Raw genomic sequence first — 17,652 nt, forward strand, 5'->3', positions numbered from 1 at the left:
TTATTATTTATTTTTTATATGAATCAAGACAACTCTACCTTCAGTCTCTGTCTGTGTAGTAGCTGGTCTGTATGTGTGGAAGGCATTATAGGTTGCACTGCGGGTGTGCTGTACGTGGCTTGTGACTGCACAGATGCCAGCATTCTCTAAGATGAGTAAAGATTGTAGGGAGTGGAGGTTTTTTTTAGACTCTTTTTCTTGGTTTTGATTTACTTTGTCGGATGCACTTTCAGTTTGGCATTTCCCAAGAAAAGCATTATGGGGGAGGACAGTGTTTTAGCTAATATTCAAGATCTTAGAGGGGAGAGGTGCAGACCATACCTGACAAAGCAGTGTGTCCTATTGACCATCTCCCTCCATGTTGACAAACACTGTACCCCTTAGATTGACACCAGAAACTAAGCCAATTATTAGTCAGGTATCTGTTCGTACTGTAGCATCATCCTTGGAGAAGGTAAAATGCTACTCAACTCTAGGCTCATATTCTGAGAGTTCTATGATATATCACTTAATATTGTCTAGGGAAGTATCTCAGGTCATCTGCACCCACATGAACTATGAGTCATGCTGTTACTTGTGGTCCAATGATCTGAGTGTGTGTGTAGTGTGGCAGATCCTGGCCCCGACAAGCAACTGACCATCACCTTCTCCTTATTCAGCCTGGTGACAGGGACGTCAGTGTGCCTCATAATGGAGTCTCTAATGACCAGAATGTTGGATTGCATGGTGGTTTGCCGTATGAGCTTAGAAGTAGGCACTCAGTAAGTTGGGGTTGTATGTGTTGATGTGTGTGTTTTGAAAATGTGCACTCAAGACTGCTGAGGGCATTTGTTATGGCATATGGCTGAAATTTTGGGGAGAAAGGGAACTTCTGTCTAGATAGTACGTCACAACTGCACAAGAACTGGGTAGTAAGGAGTTCACATGGATATAAAGAGACCTGTGGGTTAGCTTAAGGCTTTAGAGCAGGTTCCACAGGAAAATGAAGGGAGGCCAGTTCTATTTATGTTACAACTTCTACTATACACAAATTTAACAAAAGGTGGTGTGTTCCACTGTCTTCTAAGACAAGTTCGGGGGCAAAAGTTATGGGATGCAGAAAGAAGGATAGCACTACAGTTGATTGTCTGAAGATAAGTGCTGCAGCAATACCACAAGAATACAGATCCTACCATGGTGGAGGTTAAAGAGACCATTGCCAAGAGAGAGACAGAGCATCAAACATAACTATCATTAGGCCTGTAGTAGATAAAAGGGAGTAGTACTTTGCCTGGGTAATTAACTCCAGTTAGGGGCATGGAATGGAAACCTTTTTGGATGCTAATAGGTAGTTTAATTGGATTGGGAAGGAAGGAAAAGGAACAAGTAGATGGCAGTGTTCAATGATATCCTGGAGGATATTTTACTTGCCATACGTATAGTACACAAACCCAAGCATGGTGGCAAGTACATGTTGAAGGTGCTAGGGTATGAACCAATCAGTGCCAGCACCTCTAACCAGTGATGTGGCTGTTTCAGGGGTTACTTAATAATAGTGACTCTGGTTCTGAGCCATAGCTGTTGAAAGATACTTAGATTCACTTGGAAGGGGTTACTTCAAGGACAGAGTTAGGTGGTAGTAGAAATTCTGAATTTGAGGCACCACTGTCAGATCATACCAGAGCTCCTTTGGTGAGGGAGCTGGGGAGTGTCACAAACAAAGACTTGAGACAAGCTCAAATGTCAGACCCTACCCCACAGAACTTAAAGGTGATAGCCATGGAGGTTTTTGATCTGTAAAGGCCTGGTGAGTCCACAAATTAAGGCAAATGTTTGGTTATTGTATAGAGAATAGACTCCTGAAGGAAGGCTAGAGGGAGAAGTGGTATAGCAGCTGCTAGTACCATGGGCACTTTTGGCCATAGCCATTCTTGTTCTTTCATTTTCTTATATTTTCATTTTCAAAATATTCTTTCATCGTACCTCATATACACATTTTTCACAGAACCTAAACAGATTGTGGTTACTTATAAAATACACATTTAATAAAAGAAAATTAGCATTTCTTACTGAAATGCTCATCTCACTTAGACTGCTTTGAAACATTTCTCACCACTGTATATTTTAATTAGTGTGGATGCTGTAAAGCTGCTTCATAAGTATAAAGCCATCATTATGCATTTATATATATATATATATATATATATATATATATATATATATATATATGTATATATATATATTTTTTTTTCACTTTATAATCCCGAAATTCTGAAATACCGAATTTCAGAATCTCAAAATCATAAAGCCGAAAGTTCACAATACCGAATCCCCAGAAGTGCGAATTTTGAAATCCCAAATATTACATACACACATACACATACACACAACTCCCACCCACACACAAACACATAAACCTACACTACAGACAAGCCCCTACTTAAATATTCTAACTCCAAGGTCGCACTACACAGACACACATGAAAACACCATCATACAAGCTACATTCCCCTTGCACACACACATCATAGTAACACAACACACTGACACACTCTAAATCCCCTAAACAAAACCCTTAAACATAAATACTTACCTGAATCTCCACCTATCCATTCATACAGCACAACACCAGAAGTGCTAATTCAAAATCTCCAAACTTCGGAGACCTAAGCCCAAAGCCCCCATGCAAAAGGATAACGCTGTCCAAGCTGCAAAATCCTTTACTAATGCATTCTATGGGCACCTACAAGAATGCATGGATCATGCTATCCTAAGCAAAACTAAGACTCACTCCTCCAAGAAAAGGAAACCAGTCTGGTGGACCCCTGCCATAAACAAGCTATGCAATAGAAGGAGGACACTAGTACAGAAAATATTAAAAGCCCAAGAAGGGAAGAGATCCCTGATCAGTATCAGCAAGAAACTATGATCCCTCATAAAATTGTCCAAGGCGAGCTTCGAAAGAAAAATTGCCAAGGACTCCAAAGATAAACACAAGGCATTATTTAGCTGTGTCAAGAATCTAAGTGGTAGTGCTCAAATCTGCTCTGAGTTAGTGCAGAATGACACAAAATACACTGAACCAACTGATATTGCCAACATCCTGTCAGACAGGTTTAGTGTAAACTTCAGCCCCCTCTCACCCCCAAAAAGACCCATAACCATTCCAGAAGAATGTAGAGACCCTGAAATCACAGATACTCAGGTTAAAACAGCCCTCTCCAAAGCCAAAAACACAGCATCAATGGGACCAGACAGTGTCCCAGGCTGCATTCTACATGAGCTCAAAGATGAACTAACCCCTCACCTAAGCACACTGTTCAAACTCAGCCTCTCCACAGGCTATGTACCCATAGAGTGGTGCACAGCAACAGTTATTCCACTCCACAAAGGTGGAGCCACAGCAGACCCTGGGAACTATTGTCCTATAAGCCTGACTAGCTTGGTCTGCAAGGCTATGGAGTACATCATCATGGAACTCATTAACAGAGGCATTGGGAACCTCCAAACACTGGACCCTACCTAGTTCGGCTTTGTTAAGGGCAGATCATGCCTCCTAAGCCTGGTGGCTTCTTTGAGACAGTTACCAAGGCTATAGATGAGGGAAAGGTGGTACACACAGCCTACCTAGACCTCACAAAGGCCTTCAGCACCATTCCCCATTCTGGTATTATAGACAAGCTCAATAGCCTGAACATAAACCCCTATGTCACAAGATAGGTTGCCGATTGGCTCATGGACAGAACCTACATGGTGAGAGTTGTGGGAGCAGGGTCTGACTCTAAACCGGTTACAAATGGTGTTTCCCAGGGCTCAGTCCTAGGACTCCTCCTGTTCGGCATATACTTCTCAGAGGTACAGGCAAGCACAGGAGGACTATGGCTGACCAAGTTCACAGATGACTGCAAACTAGGGGCTATAATTGACTCTCTGGCTGACACAGACATCCTCCAAAAGGGTCTCACTGAGATAGATACCTGGTGTCAAAATCATGGCCTCAAGCTAAATGTCAAAAAGTGCATAGTCATCCCCTTTGGAAAAAACAAAGTACCCACAAACTACCACATAGGTGATAGTCCCCTAAATAGGGAAATCTGGGGACCCAAGTAGATAGTAATCTCTCCTTTGATAATCACATTGCCAAAGTGGTTAGAAAATCCACCTAATAAAAAAAGGGTTTGCACCCAGATCAAAAGAGGTCATTGTGCTCCTCTACTTATCACTCATCAGACCCATCATAGAGTACAACACCCCATTTAGGATGTACCTTACAAGACACCTGCAACAGCTGGAAAGACCACAGAAGTACCTCACCAAGAGGATCACTGGCCTCAAACAGATGCCCTATGCAGCTCGACTGAAGAAACTCCAGCTGTACTCGGTTGCATACCGCCTACTCAGAGGTGATCTCTGCCTGACATACAAGGCCATGTCCAACCCAGAATTGATGGATATGCTCCACCTAAAGAAAACCTTATCCCCTCAAGCCACACGATCTAGGGATCTAAACCTCACCACAACAATAAATAGGACGTGCTGGAGGGATAGATTCCTGTCCCAGAGACTTCCCAAGCTTTGGAACAAGATTCCAATCTACATTAGGCAGAGCGCCTCGCTAACACTCTTCAAGAGAAACCTTGATGAGTGGATGGGAAACAGAAAGTTTGCCCCGGGGATCACTTCAGTGGCTGTGCTGGACAGAGGCACAGGGAACTAATCTAAGGCGGTGGCAAAAGCCAACACATTCTGGCTAGGCTTATAAATGCCTTCAGGCAGATAGCCTAGTACCTACCTATGAACCTATGAACCTAGAACTCTTCAAGAAAAATCTTGATGATTGGATGGGAAATAGGAAATTCACCCCAGGGATCACCTCTGTGGCTCTGCTCAATAGGGGCACAGGAAAATAATTTTCTTGGGTGGCGAAAGTCAGGGTACCTTTTTGGCTAGGCTTGTATAGGCCCTAGGGCCGATAGCCTAGTACCTACCTATGAACCTATGAATCTATGAATAGTTCTTTCATCTTGGACCAGGGTATTAAACAATAGGTGCCAGTTGAGGTACAAAAATGCAATATTCATATTGATGAGGCACTAACTACACTCTTTCTGACTTAATGAGAAGCTTAAACCATGGGCAGTTTAAAATGTATTCATACGTAAATACATTTACCTGAATTTGCTAACCAGGGTGTATTATTCTAATCACAAAGCACTGATTTTAGCTGGGTGCACCCTGTTGTGATACAAGGACATTTTGAGGGGGTTTTCTGTGGTTATTTGGGAGTGTGGCTGTATGAGGTGAGGTATGCATTTCATCTGTAGACTCCAGCTCAATTAAGCACTCCCAGTAAAAGGGGGGTTAGTGCAATCTTTTTTATTTTTTAAGAATGTTTACTTTTTATGGCTTGTGATACTTTATCAGGCTTAGTAGGTTGCCTTGTCATCCCCTTTGGAAAAAACAAACTCTTAGATTCACTTGGAAGTTCTGAGAGTTTAGCTTAGTAAGAAAAGGTGGCTGCTTGACATGCTTATACAACACAGGTATTGGACATTACAGGTACATGTGCATGTATGTGTTTGGGAGCTTCTTGCTCAATATGTGGTGAATTTAATATTTTTTATAGGCTCATAGGTGTGTACTAGACTAATGGCCCTGGGACATTTACAAACCTAGTCATAGGATTACCTTGACATCGTGCCACCCGACCTTAGTTCCCAGTACCTCTGTTGAGTAGAGCCACTGGAGTTATCCCCAAGGTGAATTTTTTATTTCCTATCCACTCACAAAGATTTCTGTTGAAGAGGGTCAGTGAGGTGCCCTGCTTGACATGTATGGGAAGTCTGTTCCATAGCATGGGCAGTCTCTGGGTTATGAACCTGTCCCTCCAGTATGTTCTGTTGATTGTAGTAATGAGGTTGAGGTCTCTGGAGCATGTGGTGCAGAGGGATTGGTATTTCTTTAGATGTAGCATTTCTAACAGAGCTGGGTCAGACATGGCTTTGTAAGTAAGTAGGCGATATGAGACCAAGAAAAGTTGGAGTTTTTTGAGTCTGTCCATATAGGACAAATGTTTAAGGCCTAGGATCCTCTTTGTGAGGTGCTTTTGTGGCCTCTCCAGTTGTTGCAGGTGTCTAGTGAGGTACATGCCAAATGGGGCATTGTACTTGATGATTGGCCTAATGAGGGAAGAGTAGAGAGAAACAATGACCTCTTTCTTCCTAGATGCAAAACCCTTAGTAATGAGATGTGCCACATAGAAGGAGTTTCTGACCACAGTGTCAATGTAGTGATCAAAAGAGAGGTTGCTCTCAACTTGTGTTCCCAGATTTCTTATAACGCCTTCTGTGTTCAGTGGACTACCATTGATGTGGAACTTCATGGGAACTGGGTTTTTCCCAAAGGGTTCTGACACCAGTGGTTGGTCTCAGGGAGGTCGTTCTGTAGGATATCAACATCGCTTGAGGAGTTAATAATAACTCCCAACTTGCAATCATCTGCGAACTTTGTCAGCCAGAGTCCCTTCATGTTGGCCTGGACTTCAGAGAAGTAAATACCAAACAGGAGAGGACCCAGGACCAAACCCTGTGGGACTCCACTGATGACTAGCTAGCAGTCTGACCTGGAGTCAGCTACTTTCACACTGCGGGTTCTATCTGTGAGCCAGTTTGCAACCCACCTAGTGATATAGGGATTGATGCCAAGCTTAGTGAGTTTTTCTATGATTCCTGAGTGGAGAATGGCATCAAAGGCCTTGGCTAGATCAAGGTAGGCTGCATGAACCACCTTCCCTTCATCCACAGCTCTGGTGACTGACTCAAAGAAGTCGACCAAGTTGAGCAGGCATTATCTACCATTCACAAAACCAAAGTGTGTGGGATCCAGAGTTTGGAGATTCCCTATATCCTTGTTTATTAGGCCCATGATGATGCGTTCCATAGCTTTGCATATCAGGCTCATCAGGCTAATGGGATGATAGTTCCCAGGGTCTGTACTCGCTCCTCCTTTGTGGAGAGGGATGACTGTAGCAGTGCGCCATTTGGTAGGGACAAATTCTGAGGTGAGTCTGTGATTGAACAGGGCACACAGGTGAGGTGCCAGTTCACTCTGTAGTTCATGTAGAACACAGACAGGGATATTGTCAGGTCACATAGAAGCTATATTCTTGGCCTTGGACAGTGCTGTTTTAACCTGTCCAGCAGTAATACTGGGTGCCTGGCAATCTACTGGTATTGTGATAGGTCCTTTGGGGGGGGTGAAGTTGGCACTGTATCTGTCGGCCAGTATATTGCCAATATCTGTTGGCTGGGTATAGGTGTTACCATTGTGCAGTAGTTCAGAGCAAATCTGGGTATTGCCATAGTGATTCTTTACATAACTATAGAAGGCCTTGTGGTTGCCTTTACTATCTACTGCAATTCTGTTTTTATATCTAGATTTAGAGGATTTGAAGAGGGATCTCAACTTTTTGCTGAGGCTGATAAGGGGAGTTTTTCCAATCTTGAGAAATCACCTTATTCCCCATCAGTTTCCTCCTTCTGTTGTAGAGTTTGTTTATGGCAGGGGACCACCAGATTGGCTTCCTTTTTTTGGAGGAGAGCGTCTTGGTTCTATTGGGTATGGCGAGATCCAGGCGTTTGTGTACATGTTCGTACAGTGTATTGGTGTATGATATGGTGGTCATGCAACTATTCTCCATTTGCATGGGTGCTGTGAAGTTAGCCACTTCTGTTTTTAGGAGCTCAAAGTTAGCTTTGGAGAAGTTTTTCATGGTGGTTACCTTTGCAGGGAGGGGGGGGGGGGATTTTCAAGGTAATTAGCTTGTGGTCTGATCTAACCAGGGAGGAGTTGACTATTGGTGTAGACCAACGGTCACCCATGTTAGTAATGACCGGGTCAAGGATGTTACTACCTCTAGTGGGGGTAAAAACAAGCTGGTTCAGGGCATTGGAATTAATGAATTCCAGGTTACGTTGGTCAAGTGTATTGGTACATGAGTAGTTTTCTCAGTTAATGGAGGGGTAGTTGAAGTCACTCAGTATGAAGGTGTTGGTTTGGACCCTAATATTCTCCAGGGTGCTTAGGAGCATGGAGTGTGAGTCTTGGGGCATGGTTGGGGACCTATAGCAGGCTACTACCTAAATCGCTGTCTTACCCAATGTTAGCTGCACCTGAAGTATCTCCAATGCGTTATGTTGAGCTACCAGTCTGGAGGTGTGCGCATCCTTTTTTAGGACAATGGCTATACGTTAATAACTGACCACATTTTGCCAACAATAACACTAGTGTTAGGACATGCTGGTGCTCCTGAAAAAATATTTATATAGAGAGTGAGAGAAATAAAGAATGAAACACAGGAATTCATATATATCCAACTCGTTTTCATGTATTTTATCCTGTTCTCTAGTATTGTTGAGGATGCCTATCTATATCTTTCTATCTGTCTACATCATCTTCCACATTTACACTTGGAAACTTTACTGTGGCATAGGTTAATAGGTAGTTATTAGGCTATTGGCCCAAGGGGACTTAGTAAGCCTAGTCAACAAGGTTTCCTGGCTTATGCCACCCAAGAAAGTTATTTTCTTGTGCCACTGTCAAGCAGAGCCACAGAAGTGATCCCCATCACAATATTTTTTCTGTGATAGCAGCTGAGATACCACACTCGGCTCAGAATTTGAAACTGTAAGGTCTAGTATTCCAATATATATGATATTTTTATGATATATATATATATATATATATATATATATATATATATATATATATATATATATATATATATATATATATATATATATATATATATAAATATATATATATACATATATACATACACACACATACATTTGTGTGTGTGTGTGTGTGTGTGTGTGTGTGTGTGTGTGTGTGTGTGTGTGTGTGTGTGCGTGCGCGCATGCGTGTGTGTCACTGCTCAAAGCTGCATATTACCCTGGCATTGTCTTGTACAATTTTACTTCATCGTGTAGGCGCGGTTTCACTCCCCATGTAGCCAATTTCCTAAACCCCCAAAACAACCTAGATGAGGAACACATAACATTTATAACATTTAAGCACTAATGCAATACTGCTAAGATAGCACCTAAGTTGCTAATAGGATATGGCAAGTACCATTAAGCAAGTGGACACGTGATTCTAGGTCTATGGTGAGGGTGTTTCTCTGGGCTCTGTTTTGGCCCCATACTTTTTTAGATTGTATCTTTTTCATCTAAATTGTTTTACAGTCTATAGGCAGGTTACTTGAAAAATGGAGTAAAAGATTACATCGGTTATGGATAGGGCATGTCTGCAAAAGAATGTGACTAAGTTGACTAGTTAGGCACAGGAGAATAAATACATCAAAAACTAAGCACATAAGATTTGCAGGACCTAGATTAAAGAGTGAACATTTAAAACAGAATGCAGTGATTTTCACTATGAATTCATTTAACCATCCAGTAGCCACAGTGGTACAGCTGTTAGCATTGTCGCCTCATAGCAAGAGGCTCTCAGGCTCGATTCTTGACTGGAGTGCCTTCTGTGCAGAGTCTGCATGTACTCCCCGCAGTCGAGTGAACTTATGCAAGTAGGTGCATGCATGTGTGGGTGTGCCTTCTTTGAAGGTTGGGCACTGGGCTGGCAACTCAACACCATATAAATCCACTGTTAATCATTTAGTGGACCAGAGTTCTGCTGTGGCAACCCCTAACCAGGAAAAGCCAAAAGACTTTTTATTCATTTAAGGATCCAGGTATATGTGCGGATCCAGCTTTAAGGTTTTGTTTTTCTTGATCATATCAACCAATTGGTTCATGATAGTTCTAAAACAATAAGTTGTATAAAATATTTATAGAGTCATTGCAATTTACACCAGATCAAAACTAAAGTATGGAATAATATGGAATCCTTTTAACTAGCATGAGTAATTGGAAAGAATGGAGTGTAAATATACTAAGGGTATCCATGGATGTGAAATACGTGTACAGTGTTTCATATAGATAGTTAATAGGAGACCTTATTCATAGGTCCATAGGTATACACTTGGCTAATAACCACCAGGACCTTTATTGCATAACCATGCAACTCAACCTAATTGTGTCCCTATGTATCATGGGTGTTTACTGGGAGGGGATATGTTAATTAGTAAGTTTCTCAAGGTAATGTGCAGGATGTATGTAAGTTTGGGCATAACTGCTATCTGCCCCTGTCTATCAGAAGCATGATGGCCAGACCCGAGGTGATTTTTCTAATTGCCCATCCATTGGTCAAGATTACAGTTAAATAGGATTAGGGGTGGACTGTGCTTCACATGGATGGGGAGCTTAGTCCAGAGCATGGGGATACCCTGAGACACATATTTGTCCTGTTTATGTCACATGCAAAATTGTAATCTTTAATCTAGTGGTTCTGATGCTGTTCATTTCGCTGATGTGCAAAAGGTCCATCACAGCTGCATCTGAGGATATCTTGTATGCCAGGCATAGAGCAACTTTCATTATTCTGTATGAGACTGGGTACAGAGACAGCATTTTAAGGCAATCCATATAAGATAAGTACCATTAAGCAAGTAAACTTTTAATTCTTCTATTTTTTATATTCTTTCAAGAATTTCTTCAGCTTAACATGTTATGCTAAAGTTATTGCTGTATAAAACTGCTTTTATTGTATTATTATTGCTGTATAAAACTGTCTTGATGTTACTCTCTATTAAATTGTATGTTTTTTCCTTGGAGCTTTTCTCCCCGGGCCTCTACTGAAAATGGACATATATCCAGTTAGACTAGCCTGGTCAACAAATGTAAAATAAAAAATAAATGTAAAATAAAAATAAATAAATAAATAATGTATTTATGCCCTGATTTCTTATGGTTAAGGAACCTTTGTGGGCATTCCAACTGTTGCATGTCTGTTCAGGTGCATGCTGAAAGGGGCATTATATTCAGTGATGGGTCTGATAAGGAATGAATAAAGTGGCACTATGACTTCTTTGGACTTGGATGCCATACCCTTATAAGCTGAGCAACATATAATGATTTTTTCACTATCTTGGCCAAAATGTTGGTCAAAGGCTGGATTACTGTCTACATAGCCTCCCAGATCCTTGACTATTGGGTCAGCTCTTAGGGATGTCTTACTGATGGAGTAATTACAGTAGCTTGGGTGCCTGTTTTCCCAAAAGGCACTATAATGCATTTATTGTTATTGAGTTTTAATACACGACTTTGGCACCAGTCAGTTGTCTGTGTTAGACCCTCTTGCAAGATGTTTGTGTCATGAGGGAACATATGATAGCTCCCCATTTGCAGTCATCTGCGAACTTGGCCAGCCAGAGGCCCTTGACATTAGCCTTTTCTTCCAATATGTAGATGAAAAATATTGGTCTCAGCAAGGAACCCTGAGGCAGTCCACTAGTGACTAGTCTCTTAGTGGAGGTGATCTCACCAATCCTGATTTCCAGGGTCCTCTCTGTGAGCCAGTCGGCAATCCAGTGAGTTATGCGGGGGTTTATGCTCAGTTCAGTGAGTATGTCAACTGTACCAGAGTAGGTTACTGTATCAAAAGCCTTAGCCAGGTCCAGGTACGCACTATGCACCATTTTCCCCTCATCCATTGCCTTGGTGACTTTCTCAAAGAAGTCCACCAGGTTTAGTAGGCATGACTTTCCCTTGACAAAGCCAAATTGGGTTGAGTCCAGTGTCTGAAAGTTGCATATGTCATTGCTGATAATTTATTTTATTTATTTTTGTTTTTATTTATTTATTTTTGGTTTTATTTAACATTTGTTTACCAGGAAAGTCCAACTGAGACAGAGCCCATTTTCAGCTGAGGCCCAGGGAGACAAACTCTCCAGACGTAAGTCTTTGGTATGTTGGAAGCACTCGGAGGAAACCCACATGAATGCAGGTAGGACATGCAGACTCCACACAGAAAGCACCCATACAAGAATTGAACCGGTGGACCACTTGCTGTGAGGTGACAGTGCTAACTGCTGCACTTTGGTTTTACAAATTAGACTAATCAGACTAATTGGTCTGTGGTTTCCAGGGTTGTTTGGCCACATTTCTGAAGTGGGATAACTGTTGCAGTCCTCCAATCTTGTGGTACAAAGCCTGTTTTGAGGATGTAGTTCAAAAGTGACTCAAGTTGTCCTGACAGGTCATTGTTCAAGCTGTTTAGGTGGCATTCTGGTATATTGTCGGGGCCCACTGAGGCTGTGTTTTTGGCCTTCGCAAATGCCACCAGGACCTGCTCCTTGTTAATAGTTGGGGGTTATGCTAATTGGCATTTCATAGGAGGATAAAGGGGGAGTGGGGGTGAATTTTGAACTGAAATTGTTAACCAGCAGATTCACTGTGTCACTCTGCTCAGTGAAGTTGGCACCACTGACCACCAGTTCACCACACTGGTGTGTGCTGCCTTTGAGGTTTTAGACATAGCTGAAGAAGGCCTTGTAGTGTCTTTAGACTATGGGGCTATCTTGACCTCATAATTGGCCTTGTTAGACTTAATTAGTTCTCTTAGTTTTCTATTTATTTTAATTAGAGAGCTCTTATCATTATGGGAGTTGTTCTTCCTGATTTTAGCCAAAAGGTCTTTCCTTTTATTACACGCCATATTAAAGTTAGAGTTCCACTAGTGTGGTGTGTTTTTAGTTTGCTTTGTGTTTACTTTTAGTACATTCAGCAGCCTCTATACAGCCATTTACATGGCTGTACAGGGTCTCTGAAAATTTCTGTACAGGTTGCTGTGAACTCGGGGTTAGGAGGGGCACTGAATTTTGGCAAGCTATCACTTAATAGGATGTATGCTTTGCAATAGCTCCTAACTATTACAGCGTTTGCTGGGGTTACTGAGTTGATTTTCATTTCAAAGGAGACAACTTTGTGGTCCGACCTCACCAATGAGGACCTGACACTGAGGAATGGAGTGCAGATCTCTCCCATATTGGTGAGCACCATGTGCAGTATGTGCACACTAGCTGGTCAAGGGTATTTGTGTTAATAAAGTTCATGAATCATTATACCTGCAAGACTGTGGCAGTATATGTTTCCCATTCTGTAAAGGATTAGTCTCCCATGAATAAGGCATTTGGTTTAATGGTGTTCAGTAAGTCTAGGTACAAGTTATGGGATTCTTGGGACATAGAGCATAGCTTGCTAGGATATGGTATGGGGCTTTGTCTGTGGTTATTTGCAGGTAAACACAAGGTCATATTCCTCTTAAACCAAACTAGAGTTATACTTATTGTTAATATAGATAGAGACTCCTCCACTGTTTGTCTGTGTCTGTGCAGCTGATTGTCTAAATGTGTGGAATGCACTGAAGTCTTGCATTGCCTGAATGCTTTCTGTGGATTTAAACCATGTCTTGGTAATGGCACATATGTTTATATTCTTTGCACCCTACAAGCTCTCCTTCCTCTGGAGTTTCTTGTTTATGCCCCTGGCATTGGGTTTTATTTGCTGTGTCAGTAGGTTTGTCAATTTGGCATTGCCCAAAAAAGATTCTAAGGAGATGGATAAAGTTTTAGCCAATATTCTGAAGCCAAGAAGAAACAGGTGCAGATCATCCTTTGCAAGAAAACATGGTTTGTTAATCAGGTCGGCATATGCTGGTAAATACTGAATCCCCCAAGAATGACACCAAAGATAAGTCAATTAGTGAAGTCATTCATCTTTGGTGTGTAATGGAGCATCATCCTTCATGAAGGCAGAATGCTGCTCAGTGGTGGTCACATAACCTCCTTGAGACATGTATTCAGAGACATCAATAACATCTTTCTAAATACAGACTAAAAAGGTGGATCTCGGGTTATTACCCACATGGACTATGATAGAATCATATTTGTACCTGTACCTGTAATGTAGTAACTTGAGTGCATGCATAACCTGGTGCATCCTGGCTACAGATAAGGAACTAACCATTACACTTTTTTTATATTTTCCTTGTTCAGTCTGGTGAGTGGTGCATCTGTAAGTCATACAATGGAATCCTCTATGACAAAAGTCCTTGGTAATGTGTTTACTTGCCTTGCAGACTTTGCTCTTGGGATTCCACTGAATGTAGGCATATGTTTGGTGTTTGGTTTTGCTTTTGGTGAGTTGTTTAGAGATTGCTGAGGATAGGTGCTGTCATTTATAGGCTTAGGTCTTTGAGGTTCGGGAAGATTGCTTTTCACTGACTCAGCATAAGTTGGTCTATGTGTGTGGTGGACACCATACATGGTGAATGTAGTGTGTGGGTGTGCATGTGTGTGTGTGCGTGCATGTGGGCGTGTGTGTTCTTGACAACTTTGTCTGAGTGCAAGATTTTTACCTGCAGTAAAATTGTATATACTGTGTTTCTTTATGGATTAAATGTTTGTGAACATGAGACACTTGCTACATTGTCTCAGGATGCTCATATGTACCCCTGACCCTAACTGTCTACACAGATTTTTTTTTTTTAACAATTAGAGCATCTAGTTTCCACATGGCTGAGTGGTGTTCATCAAGTTCATTGTGTTAAATCTTCCCTCACTCCTCCCTAGTAGATCAATAGCCAAGGACATGCACTCCCTGACTTTCTTTGTGGCCGGTCTGGTTGAGATGGGTATCTTGAGGCATTGTAGCAATTGCCTCATGTACAGTGACAACCCACTTATTCTTAATAAAACAGATAAAATATGTAAGAGGTGTACAGACTTTAACACTGGAGGTTAAACTCTCTCATACAACCAAAACTAATCCTTTAGAGGTTGTCACTGACACTTGCACCATGCCCACTGCACAGGGTAAAGACCCTATAAAGAAAACTACTTATGCTGAGGTGCTTACAGGTAACCTAAAACATTAAGACCTCTAGCACAGCACAATCAAAAGAGTCCTCAGCCATCATGTAAACACTCAGTTAGAACACCACTCACAGCTACACATAGTAACACTGTATCCAATGCCTCTACTGCTAAGCCCTTAAGGCAAACTAGTGCACAGCCAAATTTCTTGATCATTGGTGACTGTATAGTTAGGCACACCAGTGTCCCCCACACCAGACTGAGTAAGGCGGGAGCTATGGTTAGTTGCCTTTCTGGGGCTGTGACCCCTTAAGTCACACTGGCACTCAAGTCATTAAATACCTGTACCAGTATGACTCTGTCGTAGTCCATATGGATGTTAATGACATACCTTCCTTGACTATATGAAGCAAAACCTAGTTAAGCTCGCTGATGGTGTGTCTTGTGCGGTTTACTATTAAAATGTCATCATTCAGATGTTCCCAGTTGAAAATTCGAAACACAGATGTTTGAATCTTCACCTGGCAGAACATCTGAATGTCCGAAAGTTTATATTAGTGAATGCACTTTGCATTCACTAATATAAATGCGAAGAACTGTACACAGATCATGGTACAGTGCGGTTTGGGAAATTCATCCCTTTCCTCACTCTAGCGCGATCTTGGAATTGGAATATATAGTTAGTGTGGGTGTGGGGGGGCACAACCCCCCACAGGATGGTGCAGGGGGCTTACCCCCTGCAAAAATGGAATGTTTTTAATCGGAGTTAGGGAATTACGGCAAGGGTGGCATTGTCGGTAATTGCCGTAAAATGTCAAATTCGACTTTTTCAGCAATTACTGATGGTTTTCAGCATTCTGAACAGTCAAAAACATGTAGATTTAACAACAAATGCTGACATTTAATTACAAAATTATTTTCAATTTCATAATTTTAATAGTATACCGGCTTGGGCAGGTATGACCCTAACACCAAGTCATATACTACCTTCTCCAAGGATGATGCCATGTTATCAACAGAAAATGATTGATTTTAACAATTTCCATAGCTTCTGGTGTCAATCCAAGAGAGTACAGCATTTGGCAGCCTGGGAGGACATGTTTGACAGACGACACTGTTTTGCCAGGAATGGCCTGCATTATCCCCTCTAGGCTTTTGTATACTGGCAAAGACCTTTTCCACTCCCATAGTACCTTTTTTTTACACAATGTCAAACTGATAAACCTCCTGGCTTAACTGAACCTATGAAGGAATATCTGAAGGTGGTACTGCTCAATTGTAGAAGTATTAACAAGAAACTCCACTCCCTGCAAGCCTTCCTCTCCCTGAAGAGTATAGCCATCTGTGTAGTAATGGGGACATGATTTAAAGTTGCAGATATTACCCTGGTAGTGCAAGGTTATAATGCACTGGAGGGAACTAAAGGTGGGGGGTCTCAATCTATATTAAAAACAACCTCACATCCAGACTAGTTAGCTTATGACCCACTAGAACTCATACATCCACAACTCACAATAAACATGGTCTTGTACCATATCCTTGCAACCTATAGTCCCAGGCAACCTCATGTGCCAGGAAACCCATATTACTGATCCCAGTGTACTACAGTCACTCAATCCAAATAAGATCTTCATTGGGATCTCCACTACCCCTCTATAGAAGGGGAATCCTACACCACTTCTAATGCACAAACAAGCCCAATGATCCCTCAACTTCATTAATACCAATATCCTGGAACAGTTGGTCCATTCTCCTGCCAGGACTACAAACATCCTTGACCTTGTAATCATGAACATGAGGGAGAGATGTTTCTCACCCTCCTCACTCATCATATCCGACCATAAGGTAGTATTGCTTGAAATAAAAATTAAATCTGAGGACCCAGTGAAAACAAAAAGCTTTAGGAACTATTCCAAGGCTAACCTTTCTCTACTAAGCAACACCTTGGCTAAATTCCAGGCCCCCACAAACCCGGTAAAAATCATAGCATATGCAGAGCTATTTACAAAATCCTTGTACAGCCATATTGATCCACTTATATTAAGAGTGAGACAAACTCAAAAGACAAGCTGCACTAGTGGAATCACAATAGCATTTGGTTATAAAACAAAAGAAAATCAAATCTTGGCCAAGCATAAAGAGGAACAAACTCCAACATACTAAAACTCCTTACTGGGACTACCCATAATCCATGCCCAAATCCAGAAAAAAACACCCAGTGAGTTAGCCTCTCTCTTTAACTCTTATTTCATTGAGACTGTTGCTAAACTTCCCACCACCTTCCCACCCATCAACACAGACCAACCAAACCTACAATGCTACATACCCCAACTACTACATTACCCATTTTCTCACTTTCTCCCATACCAACCTCAACCATACAAAAACTCCTTCACAAACTAAAACCATGCACCAATGTCCCAGATAACATACCTGCAGAATTCTTACAACTATCAGCCCCCTCCATATCTTACTCCATCAGCATTCTCCTCAATAGGTCCATTCAGGAATCATGTACACCTGACATCTGGAAAAAGGCAAATATTCTCCCACTTCACAAAGGCAGCAATAACTGAGACATCTCTAACTTCTGGCCTATTGCTATTCTCTCCCCATCTCAGAAATACTTGAGAAGTGCATTCACACTCAGCTCCTTAGTCACCTGGTTAAACACAACCTACTTTCCTCCACTCAGCATGGCTTTTGGCCAGGACATAGCACTAACACTGCCCTCATTTCCTTCCTGGACACGGTTAATCGAGCCAGGGATGATGGATCCATAGTCTCTGCACTCTTTCTTGATCTATCAAAGGCATTTGACACCGTTTCCCTCTCCCTTCTGCTTACTAAACTCTCAGACCTTGGCACCTCTCCCTCCACTCTTCATTGGTTTTCCAACT

The sequence above is a fragment of the Protopterus annectens genome, chromosome 2.part2, assembly GCF_019279795.1.
Source record: "Protopterus annectens isolate FY-2018-M chromosome 2.part2, PAN1.0, whole genome shotgun sequence".
In the NCBI taxonomy this organism is placed as follows: Eukaryota; Metazoa; Chordata; order Ceratodontiformes; family Protopteridae; genus Protopterus; species Protopterus annectens.